We start from the raw sequence: 23,759 nt of genomic DNA, 5'->3' as shown, positions 1-23,759 counted from the left end.
AAGGAATGAAAACCCCAACTGTCCCACTGTCGGTCCCTCCTTCTTCTTCTTCTTCTTGGATGCCATTTTGTTGCATCCTTTTGCGTTTCCTGATTCACTTTGCACCACCCCTCAAAGGAGATTTTTCAATTTCTGGACTCTCTGGGCTTTTTAGATAATTCTCATTTCCTTATGTTGTATTAAGACCTTCCAAAAGAGTTTGGGCTTCTTGTGTGTCTGTAAAGATAACAAATTTCCTTTTAGCAAATACTTTTAATTTGGACTGTTGGACAATCATCGCCTGCGCTCCTTTGGCCTTGAAAGAGTCAATCATTTTAACAAAGTCCTTGCGTCTATGTGCAGAAGCAGCTGACATACCTGAGAAGATCCTAAAATTTTTGACTTTGTCAGTATTAAAAGTTCATCTAGATATTGCCAAATTTAAGATTTGCTCTATAATCCTGCAGTCTGAATAGTTTATTAAGATGGTTTGTGGATATTTAAGATTAGCGGGTTTATGTGCAGGAACCCTATGGGCTCTGGTAATTGTTAGATCACCTTGTAGCTCAGGCATCGCCTTTTTCAAGAGAACCTCAGTCCATTTCACCATTTCTGAACCCTCCAGTCCTTCTGATACTCCTACGAGGCATAGGTTGGATCTTCTATTGTAATTTTCTAAGCCTTGTAGTTTTGACTCCATCTGTGACTTATTTTTGTTCAGCACATGTAGATCCTTCTGCATGGACGTGACGGCATCTTCCAAGGTTGAAACCCGTGCCTCCGCCTTTGCGACCCTTCTAGGCAAATCGCCTAGATTCTCCTCCATCTTTGTCAGCCTGCTATGTAGTTGAGATATTTCAAATGCTTGTGAAGTTTTCAGATCTCTTAGTTCTTGAAGAATAGTCTTTAGCATTTCTTGCACTGAAATATCTTGTTCATCTCTTCTCCCTCCAATATTTCCGTCACCCCCCGAGGGCAGGCATATTTCCTTTTCTGATGCTGAAACTGGTTCTAACTCATAGCGAAGTCAGCTTATCTGATAAAACCTCTACTCCATTTAACTTTTTCGACATCTGTTGAGTTACCTGAGTCTCCTGGGTCTCCGGGCTTATCAGGTGGGCAGAGAGAGGTACATTTGGAAGGATAACTGTGTTTACTTCTGTAATATTTGCATGGTCTGCAGGTTCTGGAACACTGGGCCTGATCCACAGAATGAACTTAAGACTCAATCCTAAACTTACTACTATTTTGGTATTCACAGAATGCACTTACTAGTTTTGGCATTCACAGAATGAACTTACTACTTTTGGTATTCACAGAAGTTAGGATTGTGTCTTAAGTCTGTCTTAAGTCTGTCTTAAGTTTGTCTTAAGACAAACTTAAGACAAAATCCTAACATCTGTGAATACCAAAAGTATTAAGTTCATTCGGTGAATGCCAAAAGTAGTAAGTGCATTCTGTGAATACCAAAATAGTAGTAAGTTTAGGATTGAGTCTTAAGTTCATTCTGTGAATCGGACCCTCCATTCGGCTTTGGTTGGGCCTGTGGTTGTATCTGTGGATGTGTGGCTTGAGGTGACAGTGCGTGACTGAAGGTGAATAGTGCCTTCTGGCATTGCCCATCCTGTATATCTTTGTCACCCGTTTGCCCTTTTGTCTTCTGCTCCTCCAAGCTTTGTTGTGGGGTGCTGGTAATACACTTACTCGTGAAGACTGAAAGATTGATGTCGGAGAAAAAACTGGAACACCTAGCTCCGAAAGCCTTATGGTGAACTTCAAATCTATAAATACATTTGACAAAATGTAACGTAGGAGGAGCTTTTCGGGAATGGAATGGAACAACCGCGTAAAAATCAAACACCATTAGCCCAATAGGTAATATTTGGACATATAAAAGCCATGAGACAGTCATTAGACATTTTTCTCTTTAGCTACTCAAATGTTTCCTGGAACTGGGAAGAACGTTCCTATAGGACTAGGAATGCAGTTTGGTGCTGCACATCTTTCTCATGGAAAACTCCTGCACACTATGAAAGAAGGACATGAGGACTAGGAGGAGATGGCAAGATTATTAAGATGTTAGGCATTAAACACCAGAAGTTAGGGGCGTATCATCAATGGATGGCGATAAATAACGCAAAGCGTGCTTATCGCTTTTTTATTTATCGCCGTCTATCTCTGGAATGTATCGCACTGGTAGCGCATTATTAACAATGCGTTTCTCCAGGGCGATAAAAATTCCAGTGATAGCAGGGAAATCACCGTTTTGCATTGAACATCTCTGTTTTTCAGCAATATTCCCTGCAAAACAGCATTACCCTTGCTGACTCTGTGGTCGTATCAGCATAATCCACCCCCAATGTTAGGGATAGGTAAGTCTGCATTTTAGCAGACGTTAGTTTTTGGCAAAAACAGCGGTTTTCTCCAAAAACTAACATCTGCTTAAATGCTGGGGCAGCCTTGTGAATATCACGATGTGCACATCAGCGATATTTGCAAGGTTGTACTGCCCAGTGATGCCCACTTTGCATCTCATTAGAGATGCAAGGAGAGGCATTGGATAAAAGGGTGCTAACATGCGCTAATGCATGTTATCACCCACTTGTAAATAGGACAAAAAGATTATCTCCGGAGATAATGCCCTTGTTAATATGCCCCTTAGTGAGTTATCGTAGATGCTCTTCAGCAATAGCTGCCCGTTTCTCACTTTGCCCTATAGCTCCATGATGACTTTAGGACTCCTAAATGCCTTCTGTGAATACTGAAAGTCTTAAAATTAGGATTTTTCTCAGTTTAGTAGTAGTAAAGTTGAGAAAAATCCTAATTTTAAGACTTTCGGTATTCACTGAAGGCATTAAGGAGTCCTAAAGTTAGGAGTCTTAACTTTACTACTACTAAATTGAGAAAAATCCTAATTTTAAGACTTTCAGTTTTCACAGAAGGCATTTAGGAGTCCTAAAGTTAGGAGCAGGTGCGGTTCCTCCATTGGGGCGGGGGGGCGTAGCCCCCCCTGCCGCCCGCAGCTCCCTTGGCGTTTTTTATTTAGTTAAAACTGACAACAATCATGTCAATGAATCAACATGACGTCAGACCGCCCTGCCCCTTCAGAGTCTGAAGGGGTGGGCGGTCTGGCGTCATGTTGATTGATTGACATGATTGTACAGGCACCAGGCAGGCAGCAACACAAGTGCGCATGAGTGGGGACGGAGGGTGAATTTTTTACCCGTGCCCACGCATGCGCACTTGTGTTTTTGCGACGTTGCGCATGCCCATTAGGAGCCCTAATGGGCGTGCTGCGGGCGAGAAGGTACCTGTGCCCCTGGCGCCTGGATTGGCCAGGGGCGCTGTGAGCCTGTGACGTGTGGGGAGCAGAGCCCAGAGGTGGCGCGGACCGGGACCGGGACCGGCAGCAAGGTAAGAGTGTGTGTTTTTCTTTTATTTTAAAGTGTTTGGTGCGAGCGTGCGTGTATGCATGAATGTTTGGTGGAGAGTGTTGCGAATGGATGTGTTTGTGTGTATGCATGTGTGAATACATTTCTTTGAGTGTTGTGTATGTGTTTAGGAAGGACTGCTGCAGACAATGTACTCCCCTCTATTAGAGTTTCCTGCTGGCCCTTATGCACCAGCGATTTCATCAGAGACCTCTCTTGTGAAAAGCAGTCTTTCACCACTATTTGTTGCACAGCTGTTTTGATCTTCATGTGCCTGTTATGCTAGCACTTAGTTACAAGTGGGGGACTTGTGCCCGGTCCTTAGAACTCTTTCCGCAAGCGACACCAAAGTTTAGCTCTAATTCCAGCCAGCAACCTAGTTGACTAAAACAGTGTTGTCCTGGGCACATCCATTTATCAACATGCATTAGAACTTTGTCGTCCGCTAAAAACAGCCGAAATTGAGCAAACGGCTCCTGGAAATGGCTGCATGGACACTCGTCTGTGCCTCCACTTTCATCTGCACAAGGAGCAACCAGTTCAATGGGAGGAGCGGTGCATATAATCCCGCCCCTGACGACACATCACCATAGCTCAGATGGGGTTGTTTCCTGTCAGTTTGACCAGAGTTAGATGACTAGAACACAAAGTATTTTACAAAGGGGGCAGGATGCGCTCTCAAGCCAGAGTCCTGTTTTGTATTTTGAAAATACCAAACAACATTACGCATCCCATGTACATATCTCTTTGGATGCATAACTCTCGGTTCCCTCACAGATGATGGGGAACGAAACGCATTGTGAGCCTAATCCTCTCGTGTTGCTATACAGGATAGAACTGTGCAAAGTGCGAACCCCTGCACTGACTGTTTCCAAGGTAGAACTAAGAACAATGCAACTGTGAGACTGTTTGCTACATGGCGTAGAGCTATACGCTACAGAACCCTGTACTCTTGGCTGTCCCGGGAGAGGTGTGTGCTGTTTGACCCCGGGACTATGAGGGATAGCACACCAGTTTGCTGGGGGAGAGGGGAGACAACTTGCCTGGGATTTTGATGAGATTGGTGAGAAGTGGGGCAACTGGATTTATGCTATTTTGCAGCAATTGCGTTTTCCGCCAAATTATGCGTTTTTTGCTGTTCCCTCATAACTATCAACTGCTGCATAATCTCCAGATTTTAACAAAAAATGTTTCTAGCTCAAACCGGTAAAAAATTACTAACATGCATTGGCATCGCCACTAGGTCTCATTTTTGTCACCTTGTAAAGTTTAGCCATGCAGCACATACATACATGGCATCGCCAATTACAGAGTGACACAAACTTCCGTAGGCCAACACTGAGGAATGTACAATTGGGAAGAAAAGGCGCCAAGAGAGTGACTGATACTCAGTGTATTACGAGAGCATTTGCTGCGAGATGGTGATGATGCAAGATGAGTTGTGCTGGGCAGGATAAGGACCCTCTAGAAACAAGTCTCTATTAATATAAATGGCTTGTTTAAATAAAAAAGAACATCATGTCCCTGGACTTCCCTTAGGGTCACCTAAGCGGTGGACTTGCAAGTCTGTTAGTTGGTCTGAAAAGGATAATGGAGGAATAGAAGAGGGAAGAGTAAAAGTGTAGATGAGCTGAAATAAAATAGTACGGTTAAAACTCAACGCTCTAGCGGGAAGATGGGAGGCAAGAGTCTGAGTTATGGCACAGTATTGGACAAGGTGCCATCTGCACCTGAGAGTCCGTATTCCAGTCAGCAAGGTCTTAGAGCTGAGATTTTCATGAAAGTCTTATAGTCTGAATTCAGCACCTGAGCGTAATAGGACGGAATGTATGAAGCTCTGTGGTTATACTGAATAAGCAGCTACCTATGTTATGTCATCTATTAATGTAATAACTGCACTTTCACAATTGCTTTATTAACCTTCCTGCTTTCTCAAATTTGCTTGAAAATGCACGATTTTCTTCTCTTTTTTCAAAACCCCTTATGGGGTTCAGGCTCGCTCGCTGCGCTCGCTCGCTACGGTGCAGTATGCAAATAAGTTTGCGCCCACCACTTTAAAATGTCACCAGCTGCCCCTGGTTAGGAGTCTTAACTTTACTACTACTAAATTGGGAAAAATCCTATTTTTAAGACTTTCGGTATTCACAGAAGGCATTTAGGAGTCCTAAAGTTAGGAGTCCTAATTTTACTACTACTAAATTGGGAAAAATCCTAATTTTAAGACTTTCAGTATTCACAGACGGCACTTAGGAGTCCTAAAGTTAGGTCTCCTAACTTCTGTGAATACCAAAATGAGTAAGTGCCTTCTGTGAATACCAAAATGATAGTAAATTTAGGATTTTGTCTAAAGTTAGTTCTGTGAATCAGGCCCTTATAGTATACAGTCAATGGAGGTAGAATGTCAGTACACCATTTTATTCCTACCAGGTGTTCTTAATCAGGGTAGAGTTCTAATAGGTTTACTGGTTCATCCTAAAAGATTATCTAGTTTTGCCTTTTAACATCAGTGTCCTAGCAGGTTGCTAATCTGACTCCTGGGAAGCAGTCCCAAAGCTTGAATAAAATGGACCTAGGGCCACAACTCTTTTTTCTTCAGAAGAATGCAACAATTGGTTCTTTCTCTATTGCTCCTCGTCTACGTTTGGTTTCTATTGGAAATTGGGTTACTTGTGGAGGGGATGAAACACTACTCAAGCAGCAACTACAATTTCTATCACGTGAGACACAAGCAAACCCCAAATAAGCATGTGCTCAACCCTCCAGTAGCATGGCGCAAAAGCAGTCAGGCTTAAGTTAGAGGCAATGTGTATGTATACCGCACTTTAAAGAGTAATACATTGACAAGACAAGAGAAGACAAATCCCAATACAATTTAGAAACATAGCGAAACATTTAATAAACTATGTGAGTCCAAAATGACAAAAATCCAATTAGAAGAACAAAACCTTTGCAATTTAAAATATTAAAGTGAAGTAAGTGCCTACACGCATAAACTGCAATTATCTGGTTGCACCAGACCAAGATAAAGTCACAAGTTCAGACTAAATATTAAGGAGCATGGGCCAGATACAAAGACAAAGTTAGACCTCCTGAACAAAGAACCTCAAATCTTGGTTTGTGAAGTGCTACAAGAACCTGCATAACCAAATCATTAGTTGCATGTTGAGGATTGTGACTTAATATCTGACTTTACTATCAAGAGGGTTTTAGATTAAAATTACATAGACACTAAAGTTGATACTTCCATCTGCTCCCAATTGAAAGTATCTCATAAAAAATGAAATCAGATAATTCAATGTTATCCTAAGGCCGAGACAGGTTCACAGTAATGAAAAACAAATATAGGATTTCGTCACAACCAGGACATTTAAAATTACAGTCCAACATATTAAATTCACTGCATCCTGCCCTCTGGGCTATTGAGGACCTACCCTAGGGGTGACCTATATGTATTAAAAAGGTAGGGTTGGGCCTGGTAGGAGGTATGTCATGCCAGGATGAAATGGCAGTTTAAAACCATAAACCCAAGCTGCAATGGCAGGACTTAGATATTTGTAAAGGGCTACATTAGTGGTTGGGTGTAATTCAATTCTACCATGCCTAAAGAGATCGTAAAAGCACTTTAGCACTGGTTATCAGTGGTATAGTATGGATAGTCCTAAAGATAGCAAAAAAAGGTCAGCAAAAACAAGAGGATGGAAGGCAAATAGTGGGATGAAAACCATTCCAAATATTTCAGGTGCAAAAGTTTCTACTAGCCATGGGCAGTATTCCATATCATCAGTGATTGGTGACCACTCATAATCCAAACCCAAGACATTTCCTACAGACCAACCAGCCTTCTTTTGCGGTACTTCCTGTCATCTTGCTGAAATGAATCCTAGGAAACATTACTTTAGGTGTCATTCAAGATGGCAGGGTCAAAGTGTCAGTCTGAAGAGAGCTAATTAAATCTCAGTGGCAGCCCCATTTAAATGAGGGAATGGCCCTAGAATACTCATCCTAGGGTATCCAGCTCTTATGAGTGAAGACAGATTGCCTTTATTGGGACCAGGAGAACATAAACCCCTTCTGCTCACCAGACCAATGTTTACCTTTGACATGGCAACCACCTAGCTTGAGTCCTGGTCATTGTGATGCACATCTCCTGTTCACATCCACTTCCCCCTCCAACATCCCAGGAAAACGAAATGTGAATGCCTGTATTTTCAACCCTTCCTGACATCCTGCTAGCCAGCATCTGGCAGTCCAGGTCTGTTGGTCCCTCCCATTGACCTATTGAACACTTCTTGAAAGAGTACATTGGTTTAACTGGACAAGGAATAGCCTGGTGGAACTGAATTACTTACTGTCCATTTATCCAGGGAAAGGGAAAGGCACATTTTTGGAAATTCTTTGTTCACCACATAATTTAACTTTAAACATTTTGACAACATTTTTTTATCAGTTTTTGTAAGTGTTTAGTAGTAACGTTGTGAAAAATAGAATTGTTGATTTTAAGTAGGGCTGCACTCATTTCAATGAGAGATGGTGTTTGTATTCTGAAATTGCAGGAACATACCACTGTAAATGTCCAAGTTTTGCAACTAGGCCAATCGAAGTCAAACCTAGGTGTCTAATAATGGTTACAATTGAGATGTGTCCATTACATCTTTATTTACAGCAGTTCAAAGACGCAAGAGCAGGAGTGATAATGTGCTTTCAAAGTCACCTGTACCATAAACCTACACTGCAGCCATAGTGAAATGTTATATATGAGAGTTAAGGGTAAAATTTAACTTAGAGTTTTACCTGAAGTTCGGTGTCAAGGAACCCAACCATCCCATCATTCATATCCTCCCGGATACCCTACATATTGATATTAAATATACCATTCCTGGAACCCTTCTGGATGCCTCATTGATGCATCCTTGGGCAATAGTGGTCAGCTGAGGCCATTAACTTTGCTGATATGAATGGGGAAACATTTCTTTTATTTTCTTTTTTTTTTTTTTTTTTATCCTCATTTGCCGTCTTGCCGCCCATATCCTTAATCCTTTCCAACCTCTGGGCTGTTGTTGTCTCTTAGGCTGGTCTAGAGTAATGGGGCATAGACAACACATATTTTTGAGTCTGATCCCCTCTCGAGACTCCTCCTTGACCACCTGACCCAAGATGTGTGTCTTCCACCATCTCTATTCCTCGTTATCGAATCCAAATTCCAGCGAGACAGGCTCGGGCTTAATCATTGGATTTTTAACATAACTATAACTTTAACCAAAATTTTGCAGGAAGGGTATCCAAAAACCTCTATTTCTTTTAGAACAATCTAACATATCTAGCTTTGCTATGTATCTCATAGCTAATACCCAGTCCAATAAGGTAGGACTGAGTGGTGAAACCCATAGTTTACATATCTCACGACGTGCTAATAACATAGCATAAAAAATAAGTCTAACATTGTTACCCAAAACTCTGTTTTGTAAATCGTGTCTCCCAGAAATAATTAATTCAGGGCTTACCTCAATGGGTTGGCTCAATGATTTGGAGAGGGAGTTACTCACGTCAATCCAAAATTGTTTGATATTCGGGCATGATACGAACATGTGTAAGTCATCGACATTTGGGGCTTTACATTTTGGACATTCCACCAATCCTCCTTCTTTAAATTTAGAAAGCCTGTACGGGGACCAGTATGCCCTGTGGATAGTAAATAAAACATTTCGCCTTAGATTGGCAGGTTTAACAATTCTATATAGCATGCTCATAGTTACTTGCCATTGGTCTTCTGTAGCAATCCTTGGCAAGCTATTCTTCCACAGGGTCTCAGGTAGATCAAATATCCCATCCTCCATTTCCAATATTCGCCAATACCAGCAAGCAACTTCCTTCTTAAAAGCCGTTAACTCCAGTTTTAATTCAAAATCGTTTTCCTGTCCAATCCCTAATCCTGCATGGTTTGCCCAACTTTGAATCTGCAAGTACTTGTATTTTGAGAAAACTGGGCCCCAGTTTTGTTGACATAAACTCCAGGGAATCAATTTTCCATCCTGAAATAAATCTCTCCATCTTTGTAGGGCTGGCTCCTTTGTCAAATTTAAAGCTAACGCATCTCTTGTCCAGGTCGGAGCTCCCGGCGATTCCCATATCGGAGCCATATAACTGAGATAAGGGATCTTAGTTGTTTTTCTTATTTTATACCAAGTCTCGGCCAAATCTTTCAGAGTCTTGAGTTTCACTTTTTTGAAAAACTTAGGGTCTCCAAACTTATATAAATAACCAAACTCATGATAACCTGATATCTTCAGCATTATTTTAAAAAGTTCGCCGATCTGAGAATGAACAAGAGAACCCAACAACATCCTGCAATTTTTCAAACAAAAAGCCCATGCATATATTTGTAAATCAGGAGCCGCCAATCCTCCTTTATTTATACTTCTTCGTATTTTCCTCCATGAAATTCGAGAGGTTTTTGATGCCCAAATAAATGAAGTTATCATACTTTGTATTTTTACCAGCCATTCCTTTTTAAAACACAGCGGAATAGCTTCAAACAAAAAAGTAATTTTTGGTATAATCACCATCTTTACAAGATTAGATCTCCCATATATTGACAAAGGCATGTTCATCCAGCCCTTTAGCATATCACCAACCTCTTTTTTTACTCTGTCCAGATTAGTTTTAGCCAAGTCCTCAGTCTTCTGTGTGATCCTAACTCCAAGATATCTCATTTCTGCTGTAGTTTTTACTCCTCTTGTGTTAAGATTCCAGGTCATTATTTCAGTCTTTTCTTGGTTTAGCTGGTAACCAGAAATCCTACCAAAATCCTTTGTTATCTTTACTAGATTTTCCAACGAGCTAACTAAACTAGTAGAATAAACAATAATGTCGTCCGCATATAAACCTAATTTCCTTGACCAGTTCATCACAGCAAAAGGGGGTATCGCTTCTGAAGCCCTGATTTTACAGGCTAAGGGTTCTATATATATATTGAAAAGTAAAGGTGATAAGGGGCATCCTTGCCGGGTGCCCCGCATTACCCTAATAGCGGATGTAAGAGTGCCATTTATAAGTACACGTGAAGTCGGAGCACAATATAGTGAAAAAATAGATTGTGTAAATCTAACTCCTAAATTAAGATGTTGCAAAAGAGTTTTTAAATAAACAAAATTAACACGATCAAAAGCCTTGGCAGCATCTAATGCTATCACTGCCAAGGGATAATCATACTTGGAAGCTAAATCTATCATGCCTATCAGAGAGTGGGTAAGGTCTTTTAAATACCTCTTTTTAACAAAACCTCTTTGATCTTCATGTATCAATTTATGGATGATTTTACTAAGCCTGTCAGCCAAAATTTTTGTGAAAAATTTATAGTCGCAATTTAAAAGCGAAATCGGCCTATACGCATCCATATTTTTGGGAGATTTCCCTGGTTTGAGTATTAAAACAATGTTTGCCTCATTCCAAGAGCTTGGAATTTTCTCTTCCCCCCTAAATATTTTATTATATAAGTGACAAAGAGTGGGGACCAACGTATTATCAAAAGCTTTGTAGACTTCTGCGGGTAGACCATCCGGTCCAGGGGCTTTTCCCCTTTTGCTGTCCTTGATAACTTTCATCAGCTCCTCTTGAGTAATTTCCTTATTAAGCCCTAACATGTCCCCATCTGACAGTGGTTTTATTAAAGATAACCAGGTCTCCATCTCAACCCTATCCGGACAAAGATCTTCTGCATAAACATTCGTGAAATATTCCTGAAATGCTTTAACAATCAATTTATTTTCTGTTATAGTGTGATCTATGCCTGGTTTCTTGATCTCTTTAATATGATTCCGTACAACATCTTTCTTGGCTTTCCAAGCTAATAACTTGCCACATCCCTCTCCATATGAAAAATGTGCCATCTGACTGGCTTCCCATCTCTCTTTAACTCTCTGTGCAAGTAACGCAGTAAGCTGGACCTTTAAGTCCAAAAACTTTCTCTCCCAAGGGCCATCTAAGGTAGTCGCATCCTGGGAAGTCCGATTCATTTCGCACTCTCGAATCTCTTTTTCTAACTTTGAAACCTGACTATAATACAGTCTTCGCCTTTTCGCACCCTGAGCTCCCATTCTACCTCTCATAAACGCCTTACACGTTTCCCACACTATATCATCCTTAGCTGAGCCTACATTTACTTCTAAAAAAACTTGTATCTCTTCTTTGAGAATCTCTAAGATTTCTGGGTCACCTAAAATTGTCCGATCTAATCTCCAAACTGAGGTAACTTCTTCTCCTTCCAAACTCAAATTTAAACTCACTCCAGAGTGGTCTGATAGATGCGCCCCTACATGATCTACCCCTGTAACTCTCCCTTTCAATCTATTATCAACCAAAAAAAAATCTATCCGTGATTTGTGTTTATATTTTTTGTTATGAAAAGTAAATCCTAACAGTTGTGGAAATTTACATCTCCAAATATCACAAAGTCCAAGTTGCCCCATCATTGACTTAACTTTGGCAGTCATTTTAGTGTTCATTATTGCTCTATTGTTACCCGCTCTATCCATCTTCCCATCCAATACTGTGTTAAAATCCCCTGCCATAATTACCTTACCAGGAAAATCTAATAACTCCAGTTCAACTTTCTCTAAAACTGTGGGATCATCTATATTCGGACCGTAGTAACCCACCACTGTCAACACTTCACTCGAAAGTCTCAAACTACAAATCACCCATCTTCCTCTACTGTCTACTACACTTTTTTCGACTACTATGTCAGATCCTTTTCTTATCAAAATACCCACCCCCTTCGTAACCAGATCTTGGGATGTAAAAAAAGCGCTTGCAATCCATTTTTGAGTGGAAAATATCTCTTTACTTTCCTTTTGTGTTAAATGTGTTTCTTGCAAGATGATGATCTGTGCGGATGAGTCTTCTAAGTATTTCAGAATCAGCTGTCTTCTAGATTTGACTCGGAGCCCATTAACGTTCCATGTGAGGAACCTTAATTCCTTATCTCTGGCCCCACTCATCATACTCATCGTGCTTGCCATGTGCTGCCCATCTTTTCTTCCTGTTTAAATCACAGCAAGACTGCTCATGAGGAATATTTTTTATAATTTTCTCCCTTACCCCTATCCCACCCCATCCCCTACACTCACTTCCCACCCTGGAAAACCCAACCATTACTCCCATGGCCTAGACCTAGGCCTGTGGATGTCTTAGTGGTAGTATCTCTTATTTTTACAAATTGTTATGGCCGATATTCCTATTTCTTTACATTGTGAATAACGTCCAAGAAAGCATCAACCTCGTCCACAGTACGGAAATTATACATTTTGTTGTGCCACATAACTTTTAGAAAGGCGGGAAAGTTTAATTGAGCCGTGGCTCCAATCTCCCTTAGTGGTGTCAATCGCTTTCCCATCTCCCATTGCCTATTTGCTGTGGCCGGTGACAGATCTGACCTAATGTCAACTGATACTCCATCTATTACAATAGATTTTTTTTTTAAAGCCAGTGACAGAATTTTTTCTTTTAATGAGTAGGTCGCAAAATTAATCAAAATTTTCCTTGGCTTAGCCCGGTCAGGATTCAACCTAAAAGGATCCCGGTGTATTCGTTGTATATCACGGGCCAAACTTTCCTCCTCTTCTTCTAGTGCTAGCTCTTTCTTCAGTAACTGCACTACGAAAGTCTTTATGTCTGTCCCTTCTTTTCCTTCTGGAAGCTTAAGAATTTTTAGATTATTACGCCTTTGCATATTTTCAAGCCTTTCTATCCTATCATCCATTTGCCTATCTTGAGAATATAAAGTCTCTATCTCCTTTCGATTATCCTGAACTCTTCCCTGCACAGTTTTCATTGCAGATTCCATCTCTCCTGCACGTATCGTTAGTTTATCTATCTTATCCTCTAGCAGGACGCATGTAGCACTAATGCGCTCTTGATTCCTTCTAGAGGCTTCGAATCCTAAATGGATATCTTGTTCAAGTTTTCTTAAAAGTTCCATGACAGAGACATCTGTTGAGGCAAAACTCTCTTGCTGTCTTAAAGTCGACTCAGCTTCATTCATAGGATTTTCTTCTCTCCTTGTAAATATATCTTCTTCCGGCTTATCTTCCATAGCATCAATAGGTGAGCTTTCAGCTGATTTACTTAATGTAACTGGTATGTTAGATTGAACTATCTTCTCCGTAGGTGGCTCTACATCACAACTTCCCCCCTTGTCCCCCTCCATCTCTATATCCAAATCCAAAGCCTGAAATGGGTTGGGTGTTGAAAGAGCTGACCAATCTTGTTCACGTTCTTCCATATACTCAGACTCTACTACCTTGCCAGCCCTATTCTGGGAGACAGAATCCGGTTTCAACACCAACACTTTTGGAATTGGCTTAAAATATAGGTTAAGTGAGGGAGCTACAGGGGTCTTAAACACAGCCTTCTCTTTCTTTTGCCTTTTTTTCTTTTCCCCCTTTGACGGTGAGACCTTAAGTTTATATGTTGTAGAACTAGGGAAAGCACTTTCCTCTGACTCAATATTTTTTAATTGTTCCACTTGTGTATTAACACTTTTACTTATCCCCACACGTCTTTCTTTGTCCCACTTCTTGCTCCTCAGTTGATATCCTGTGGGCTTATCTCCCTCCTTCCCCCTCTTGCTTACTTGTCTTGCAGCAGTCCGCTGCGATACACTCTTAAGCTCGAGGCTGCTCGTAGTTGCTTCCAGCCCTCGGCCCCTTCCTCCACTTGTTGGAGTGCCGATTTTTGCAAGCACTCGGCGGCCTCTGCAGACACCCAGCGCCGCTCGCTCCCAGCTCCCAGCCGGCAGGTAACGCGACTCCGCCCCCTCAATCTCAATCTCGGCGGGTTGTTGCTCTGCGTTCTCCGCCATCCGCCGCTGCTGCTGCAGGTCTCCCGTGTTCAGCCGGCAAACGGCTTCCAATATCCTCCGATAGCTCGCCGTGATTCCCACAAGGTAAGCGCTCGCAAGAAACAAGCGCCAGCAGTCAATAATCGGCCTCACGCATTAGACTGACGCCACCACTATCCCGACATCCGCGACCCGCTGATTAGCCGGCCGCCATGTTTTCCCTCGCCACACAACTCTTGTTGCACAAGGTCAGCAAAAACAAGAGGATGGAAGGCAAATAGTGGGATGAAAACCATTCCAAATATTTCAGGTGCAAAAGTTTCTACTAGCCATGGGCAGTATTCCATATCATCAGTGATTGGTGACCACTCATAATCCAAACCCAAGACATTTCCTACAGACCAACCAGCCTTCTTTTGCGGTACTTCCTGTCATCTTGCTGAAATGAATCCTAGAAAACATTACTTTAGGTGTCATTCAAGATGGCAGGGTCAAAGTGTCAGTCTGAAGAGAGCTAATTAAATCTCAGTGGCAGCCCCATTTAAATGAGGGAATGGCCCTAGAATACTCATCCTAGGGTATCCAGCTCTTATGAGTGAAGACAGATTGCCTTTATTGGGACCAGGAGAACATAAACCCCTTCTGCTCACCAGACCAATGTTTACCTTTGACATGGCAACCACCTAGCTTGAGTCCTGGTCATTGTGATGCACATCTCCTGTTCACATCCACTTCCCCCTCCAACATCCCAGGAAAACGAAATGTGAATGCCTGTATTTTCAACCCTTCCTGACATCCTGCTAGCCAGCATCTGGCAGTCCAGGTCTGTTGGTCCCTCCCATTGACCTATTGAACACTTCTTGAAAGAGTACATTGGTTTAACTGGACAAGGAATAGCCTGGTGGAACTGAATTACTTACTGTCCATTTATCCAGGGAAAGGAAAGGCACATTTTTGGAAATTCTTTGTTCACCACATAATTTAACTTTAAACATTTTGACAACATTTTTTTATCAGTTTTTGTAAGTGTTTAGTAGTAACGTTGTGAAAAATAGAATTGTTGATTTTAAGCAGGGCTGCACTCATTTCAATGAGAGATGGTGTTTGTATTCTGAAATTGCAGGAACATACCACTGTAAATGTCCAAGTTTTGCAACTAGGCCAATCGAAGTCAAACCTAGGTGTCTAATAATGGTTACAATTGAGATGTGTCCATTACATCTTTATTTACAGCAGTTCAAAGACGCAAGAGCAGGAGTGATAATGTGCTTTCAAAGTCACCTGTACCATAAACCTACACTGCAGCCATAGTGAAATGTTATATATGAGAGTTAAGGGTAAAATTTAACTTAGAGTTTTACCTGAAGTTCGGTGTCAAGGAACCCAACCATCCCATCATTCATATCCTCCCGGATACCCTACATATTGATATTAAATATACCATTCCTGGAACCCTTCTGGATGCCTCATTGATGCATCCTTGGGCAATAGTGGTCAGCTGAGGCCATTAACTTTGCTGATATGAATGGGGAAACATTTCTTTTATTTTCTTTTTTTTTTTTTTTTTATCCTCATTTGCCGTCTTGCCGCCCATATCCTTAATCCTTTCCAACCTCTGGGCTGTTGTTGTCTCTTAGGCTGGTCTAGAGTAATGGGGCATAGACAACACATATTTTTGAGTCTGATCCCCTCTCGAGACTCCTCCTTGACCACCTGACCCAAGATGTGTGTCTTCCACCATCTCTATTCCTCGTTATCGAATCCAAATTCCAGCGAGACAGGCTCGGGCTTAATCATTGGATTTTTAACATAACTATAACTTTAACCAAAATTTTGCAGGAAGGGTATCCAAAAACCTCTATTTCTTTTAGAACAATCTAACATATCTAGCTTTGCTATGTATCTCATAGCTAATACCCAGTCCAATAAGGTAGGACTGAGTGGTGAAACCCATAGTTTACATATCTCACGACGTGCTAATAACATAGCATAAAAAATAAGTCTAACATTGTTACCCAAAACTCTGTTTTGTAAATCGTGTCTCCCAGAAATAATTAATTCAGGGCTTACCTCAATGGGTTGGCTCAATGATTTGGAGAGGGAGTTACTCACGTCAATCCAAAATTGTTTGATATTCGGGCATGATACGAACATGTGTAAGTCATCGACATTTGGGGCTTTACATTTTGGACATTCCACCAATCCTCCTTCTTTAAATTTAGAAAGCCTGTACGGGGACCAGTATGCCCTGTGGATAGTAAATAAAACATTTCGCCTTAGATTGGCAGGTTTAACAATTCTATATAGCATGCTCATAGTTACTTGCCATTGGTCTTCTGTAGCAATCCTTGGCAAGCTATTCTTCCACAGGGTCTCAGGTAGATCAAATATCCCATCCTCCATTTCCAATATTCGCCAATACCAGCAAGCAACTTCCTTCTTAAAAGCCGTTAACTCCAGTTTTAATTCAAAATCGTTTTCCTGTCCAATCCCTAATCCTGCATGGTTTGCCCAACTTTGAATCTGCAAGTACTTGTATTTTGAGAAAACTGGGCCCCAGTTTTGTTGACATAAACTCCAGGGAATCAATTTTCCATCCTGAAATAAATCTCTCCATCTTTGTAGGGCTGGCTCCTTTGTCAAATTTAAAGCTAACGCATCTCTTGTCCAGGTCGGAGCTCCCGGCGATTCCCATATCGGAGCCATATAACTGAGATAAGGGATCTTAGTTGTTTTTCTTATTTTATACCAAGTCTCGGCCAAATCTTTCAGAGTCTTGAGTTTCACTTTTTTGAAAAACTTAGGGTCTCCAAACTTATATAAATAACCAAACTCATGATAACCTGATATCTTCAGCATTATTTTAAAAAGTTCGCCGATCTGAGAATGAACAAGAGAACCCAACAACATCCTGCAATTTTTCAAACAAAAAGCCCATGCATATATTTGTAAATCAGGAGCCGCCAATCCTCCTTTATTTATACTTCTTCGTATTTTCCTCCATGAAATTCGAGAGGTTTTTGATGCCCAAATAAATGAAGTTATCATACTTTGTATTTTTACCAGCCATTCCTTTTTAAAACACAGCGGAATAGCTTCAAACAAAAAAGTAATTTTTGGTATAATCACCATCTTTACAAGATTAGATCTCCCATATATTGACAAAGGCATGTTCATCCAGCCCTTTAGCATATCACCAACCTCTTTTTTTACTCTGTCCAGATTAGTTTTAGCCAAGTCCTCAGTCTTCTGTGTGATCCTAACTCCAAGATATCTCATTTCTGCTGTAGTTTTTACTCCTCTTGTGTTAAGATTCCAGGTCATTATTTCAGTCTTTTCTTGGTTTAGCTGGTAACCAGAAATCCTACCAAAATCCTTTGTTATCTTTACTAGATTTTCCAACGAGCTAACTAAACTAGTAGAATAAACAATAATGTCGTCCGCATATAAACCTAATTTCCTTGACCAGTTCATCACAGCAAAAGGGGGTATCGCTTCTGAAGCCCTGATTTTACAGGCTAAGGGTTCTATATATATATTGAAAAGTAAAGGTGATAAGGGGCATCCTTGCCGGGTGCCCCGCATTACCCTAATAGCGGATGTAAGAGTGCCATTTATAAGTACACGTGAAGTCGGAGCACAATATAGTGAAAAAATAGATTGTGTAAATCTAACTCCTAAATTAAGATGTTGCAAAAGAGTTTTTAAATAAACAAAATTAACACGATCAAAAGCCTTGGCAGCATCTAATGCTATCACTGCCAAGGGATAATCATACTTGGAAGCTAAATCTATCATGCCTATCAGAGAGTGGGTAAGGTCTTTTAAATACCTCTTTTTAACAAAACCTCTTTGATCTTCATGTATCAATTTATGGATGATTTTACTAAGCCTGTCAGCCAAAATTTTTGTGAAAAATTTATAGTCGCAATTTAAAAGCGAAATCGGCCTATACGCATCCATATTTTTGGGAGATTTCCCTGGTTTGAGTATTAAAACAATGTTTGCCTCATTCCAAGAGCTTGGAATTTTCTCTTCCCCCCTAAATATTTTATTATATAAGTGACAAAGAGTGGGGACCAACGTATTATCAAAAGCTTTGTAGACTTCTGCGGGTAGACCATCCGGTCCAGGGGCTTTTCCCCTTTTGCTGTCCTTGATAACTTTCATCAGCTCCTCTTGAGTAATTTCCTTATTAAGCCCTAACATGTCCCCATCTGACAGTGGTTTTATTAAAGATAACCAGGTCTCCATCTCAACCCTATCCGGACAAAGATCTTCTGCATAAACATTCGTGAAATATTCCTGAAATGCTTTAACAATCAATTTATTTTCTGTTATAGTGTGATCTATGCCTGGTTTCTTGATCTCTTTAATATGATTCCGTACAACATCTTTCTTGGCTTTCCAAGCTAATAACTTGCCACATCCCTCTCCATATGAAAAATGTGCCATCTGACTGGCTTCCCATCTCTCTTTAACTCTCTGTGCAAGTAACGCAGTAAGCTGGACCTTTAAGTCCAAAAACTTTCTCTCCCAAGGGCCATCTAAGGTAGTCGCATCCTGGGAAGTCCGATTCATTTCGCACTCTCGAATCTCTTTTTCTAACTTTGAAACCTGACTATAATACAGTCTTCGCCTTTTCGCACCCTGAGCTCCCATTCTACCTCTCATAAACGCCTTACACGTTTCCCACACTATATCATCCTTAGCTGAGCCTACATTTACTTCTAAAAAAACTTGTATCTCTTCTTTGAGAATCTCTAAGATTTCTGGGTCACCTAAAATTGTCCGATCTAATCTCCAAACTGAGGTAACTTCTTCTCCTTCCAAACTCAAATTTAAACTCACTCCAGAGTGGTCTGATAGATGCGCCCCTACATGATCTACCCCTGTAACTCTCCCTTTCAATCTATTATCAACCAAAAAAAAAATCTATCCGTGATTTGTGTTTATATTTTTTGTTATGAAAAGTAAATCCTAACAGTTGTGGAAATTTACATCTCCAAATATCACAAAGTCCAAGTTGCCCCATCATTGACTTAACTTTGGCAGTCATTTTAGTGTTCATTATTGCTCTATTGTTACCCGCTCTATCCATCTTCCCATCCAATACTGTGTTAAAATCCCCTGCCATAATTACCTTACCAGGAAAATCTAATAACTCCAGTTCAACTTTCTCTAAAACTGTGGGATCATCTATATTCAGACCGTAGTAACCCACCACTGTCAACACTTCACTCGAAAGTCTCAAACTACAAATCACCCATCTTCCTCTACTGTCTACTACACTTTTTTCGACTACTATGTCAGATCCTTTTCTTATCAAAATACCCACCCCCTTCGTAACCAGATCTTGGGATGTAAAAAAAGCGCTTGCAATCCATTTTTGAGTGGAAAATATCTCTTTACTTTCCTTTTGTGTTAAATGTGTTTCTTGCAAGATGATGATCTGTGCGGATGAGTCTTCTAAGTATTTCAGAATCAGCTGTCTTCTAGATTTGACTCGGAGCCCATTAACATTCCATGTGAGGAACCTTAATTCCTTATCTCTGGCCCCACTCATCATACTCATCGTGCTTGCCATGTGCTGCCCATCTTTTCTTCCTGTTTAAATCACAGCAAGACTGCTCATGAGGAATATTTTTTATAATTTTCTCCCTTACCCCTATCCCACCCCATCCCCTACACTCACTTCCCACCCTGGAAAACCCAACCATTACTCCCATGGCCTAGACCTAGGCCTGTGGATGTCTTAGTGGTAGTATCTCTTATTTTTACAAATTGTTATGGCCGATATTCCTATTTCTTTACATTGTGAATAACGTCCAAGAAAGCATCAACCTCGTCCACAGTACGGAAATTATACATTTTGTTGTGCCACATAACTTTTAGAAAGGCGGGAAAGTTTAATTGAGCCGTGGCTCCAATCTCCCTTAGTGGTGTCAATCGCTTTCCCATCTCCCATTGCCTATTTGCTGTGGCCGGTGACAGATCTGACCTAATGTCAACTGATACTCCATCTATTACAATAGATTTTTTTTTTAAAGCCAGTGACAGAATTTTTTCTTTTAATGAGTAGGTCGCAAAATTAATCAAAATTTTCCTTGGCTTAGCCCGGTCAGGATTCAACCTAAAAGGATCCCGGTGTATTCGTTGTATATCACGGGCCAAACTTTCCTCCTCTTCTTCTAGTGCTAGCTCTTTCTTCAGTAACTGCACTACGAAAGTCTTTATGTCTGTCCCTTCTTTTCCTTCTGGAAGCTTAAGAATTTTTAGATTATTACGCCTTTGCATATTTTCAAGCCTTTCTATCCTATCATCCATTTGCCTATCTTGAGAATATAAAGTCTCTATCTCCTTTCGATTATCCTGAACTCTTCCCTGCACAGTTTTCATTGCAGATTCCATCTCTCCTGCACGTATCGTTAGTTTATCTATCTTATCCTCTAGCAGGACGCATGTAGCACTAATGCGCTCTTGATTCCTTCTAGAGGCTTCGAATCCTAAATGGATATCTTGTTCAAGTTTTCTTAAAAGTTCCATGACAGAGACATCTGTTGAGGCAAAACTCTCTTGCTGTCTTAAAGTCGACTCAGCTTCATTCATAGGATTTTCTTCTCTCCTTGTAAATATATCTTCTTCCGGCTTATCTTCCATAGCATCAATAGGTGAGCTTTCAGCTGATTTACTTAATGTAACTGGTATGTTAGATTGAGCTATCTTCTCCGTAGGTGGCTCTACATCACAACTTCCCCCCTTGTCCCCCTCCATCTCTATATCCAAATCCAAAGCCTGAAATGGGTTGGGTGTTGAAAGAGCTGACCAATCTTGTTCACGTTCTTCCATATACTCAGACTCTACTACCTTGCCAGCCCTATTCTGGGAGACAGAATCCGGTTTCAACACCAACACTTTTGGAACTGGCTTAAAATATAGGTTAAGTGAGGGAGCTACAGGGGTCTTAAACACAGCCTTCTCTTTCTTTTGCCTTTTTTTCTTTTCCCCCTTTGACGGTGAGACCTTAAGTTTATATGTTGTAGAACTAGGGAAAGCACTTTCCTCTGACTCAATATTTTTTAATTGTTCCACTTGTGTATTAACACTTTTACTTATCCCCACACGTCTTTCTTTGTCCCACTTCTTGCTCCTCAGTTGATATCCTGTGGGCTTATCTCCCTCCTTCCCCCTCTTGCTTACTTGTCTTGCAGCAGTCCGCTGCGATACACTCTTAAGCTCGAGGCTGCTCGTAGTTGCTTCCAGCCCTCGGCCCCTTCCTCCACTTGTTGGAGTGCCGATTTTTGCAAGCACTCGGCGGCCTCTGCAGACACCCAGCGCCGCTCGCTCCCAGCTCCCAGCCGGCAGGTAACGCGACTCCGCCCCCTCAATCTCAATCTCGGCGGGTTGTTGCTCTGCGTTCTCCGCCATCCGCCGCTGCTGCTGCAGGTCTCCCGTGTTCAGCCGGCAAACGGCTTCCAATATCCTCCGATAGCTCGCCGTGATTCCCACAAGGTAAGCGCTCGCAAGAAACAAGCGCCAGCAGTCAATAATCGGCCTCACGCATTAGACTGACGCCACCACTATCCCGACATCCGCGACCCGCTGATTAGCCGGCCGCCATGTTTTCCCTCGCCACACAACTCTTGTTGCACAAGGTCAGCAAAAACAAGAGGATGGAAGGCAAATAGTGGGATGAAAACCATTCCAAATATTTCAGGTGCAAAAGTTTCTACTAGCCATGGGCAGTATTCCATATCATCAGTGATTGGTGACCACTCATAATCCAAACCCAAGACATTTCCTACAGACCAACCAGCCTTCTTTTGCGGTACTTCCTGTCATCTTGCTGAAATGAATCCTAGAAAACATTACTTTAGGTGTCATTCAAGATGGCAGGGTCAAAGTGTCAGTCTGAAGAGAGCTAATTAAATCTCAGTGGCAGCCCCATTTAAATGAGGGAATGGCCCTAGAATACTCATCCTAGGGTATCCAGCTCTTATGAGTGAAGACAGATTGCCTTTATTGGGACCAGGAGAACATAAACCCCTTCTGCTCACCAGACCAATGTTTACCTTTGACATGGCAACCACCTAGCTTGAGTCCTGGTCATTGTGATGCACATCTCCTGTTCACATCCACTTCCCCCTCCAACATCCCAGGAAAACGAAATGTGAATGCCTGTATTTTCAACCCTTCCTGACATCCTGCTAGCCAGCATCTGGCAGTCCAGGTCTGTTGGTCCCTCCCATTGACCTATTGAACACTTCTTGAAAGAGTACATTGGTTTAACTGGACAAGGAATAGCCTGGTGGAACTGAATTACTTACTGTCCATTTATCCAGGGAAAGGAAAGGCACATTTTTGGAAATTCTTTGTTCACCACATAATTTAACTTTAAACATTTTGACAACATTTTTTTATCAGTTTTTGTAAGTGTTTAGTAGTAACGTTGTGAAAAATAGAATTGTTGATTTTAAGCAGGGCTGCACTCATTTCAATGAGAGATGGTGTTTGTATTCTGAAATTGCAGGAACATACCACTGTAAATGTCCAAGTTTTGCAACTAGGCCAATCGAAGTCAAACCTAGGTGTCTAATAATGGTTACAATTGAGATGTGTCCATTACATCTTTATTTACAGCAGTTCAAAGACGCAAGAGCAGGAGTGATAATGTGCTTTCAAAGTCACCTGTACCATAAACCTACACTGCAGCCATAGTGAAATGTTATATATGAGAGTTAAGGGTAAAATTTAACTTAGAGTTTTACCTGAAGTTCGGTGTCAAGGAACCCAACCATCCCATCATTCATATCCTCCCGGATACCCTACATATTGATATTAAATATACCATTCCTGGAACCCTTCTGGATGCCTCATTGATGCATCCTTGGGCAATAGTGGTCAGCTGAGGCCATTAACTTTGCTGATATGAATGGGGAAACATTTCTTTTATTTTCGTGATTTATTTTAATTAATTCCATTGCCTAAGGTCCACCCTTTACTGTGTGTCTTGATAGTGTGTCATCATCTCCTCTGCTGGCTGAGTGATACTCTCCATCCTGCAAACACAAGACAAATTCAAAGATGACTCCTTGCCCGTATTATGTTACCTATAAAGTATCAGTTGTAACGAAGTGATTACCATACATTTAAGTGAAGTTTAATGAGCATTCCTCCATAAATTTGGCTTTTTGGATACCACCTTATGTTACATCACCCTTTAATTTGGCACTATCAAATGTAAATCAATTGGACTTTAAGTAATTAAGTAACATGCTTATGCTTTCAATCAAACAACAACTGTGTCCTGATTATGATTTAGTTCCCATTGTTCTTTATGTGTGCTGGTGTTTGTCGATGGCTTGCACCGGCATTTACTTTCAAACACCAAGACCTATTTCTGACACTCTACCACAAGGTGGCACTGTCTGTATATTTTTGAGCAGAGCTCGTGAACAACATATTAAAAAATAAATACAATTTTCCCCAGACATTTATAGGGTGTTAGGTGG

Source organism: Lissotriton helveticus, chromosome 1_1 (genome assembly GCF_964261635.1).
Source record: "Lissotriton helveticus chromosome 1_1, aLisHel1.1, whole genome shotgun sequence".
NCBI lineage: Eukaryota > Metazoa > Chordata > Amphibia > Caudata > Salamandridae > Lissotriton > Lissotriton helveticus.
Note: the sequence above shows the minus strand (reverse complement) of the source record.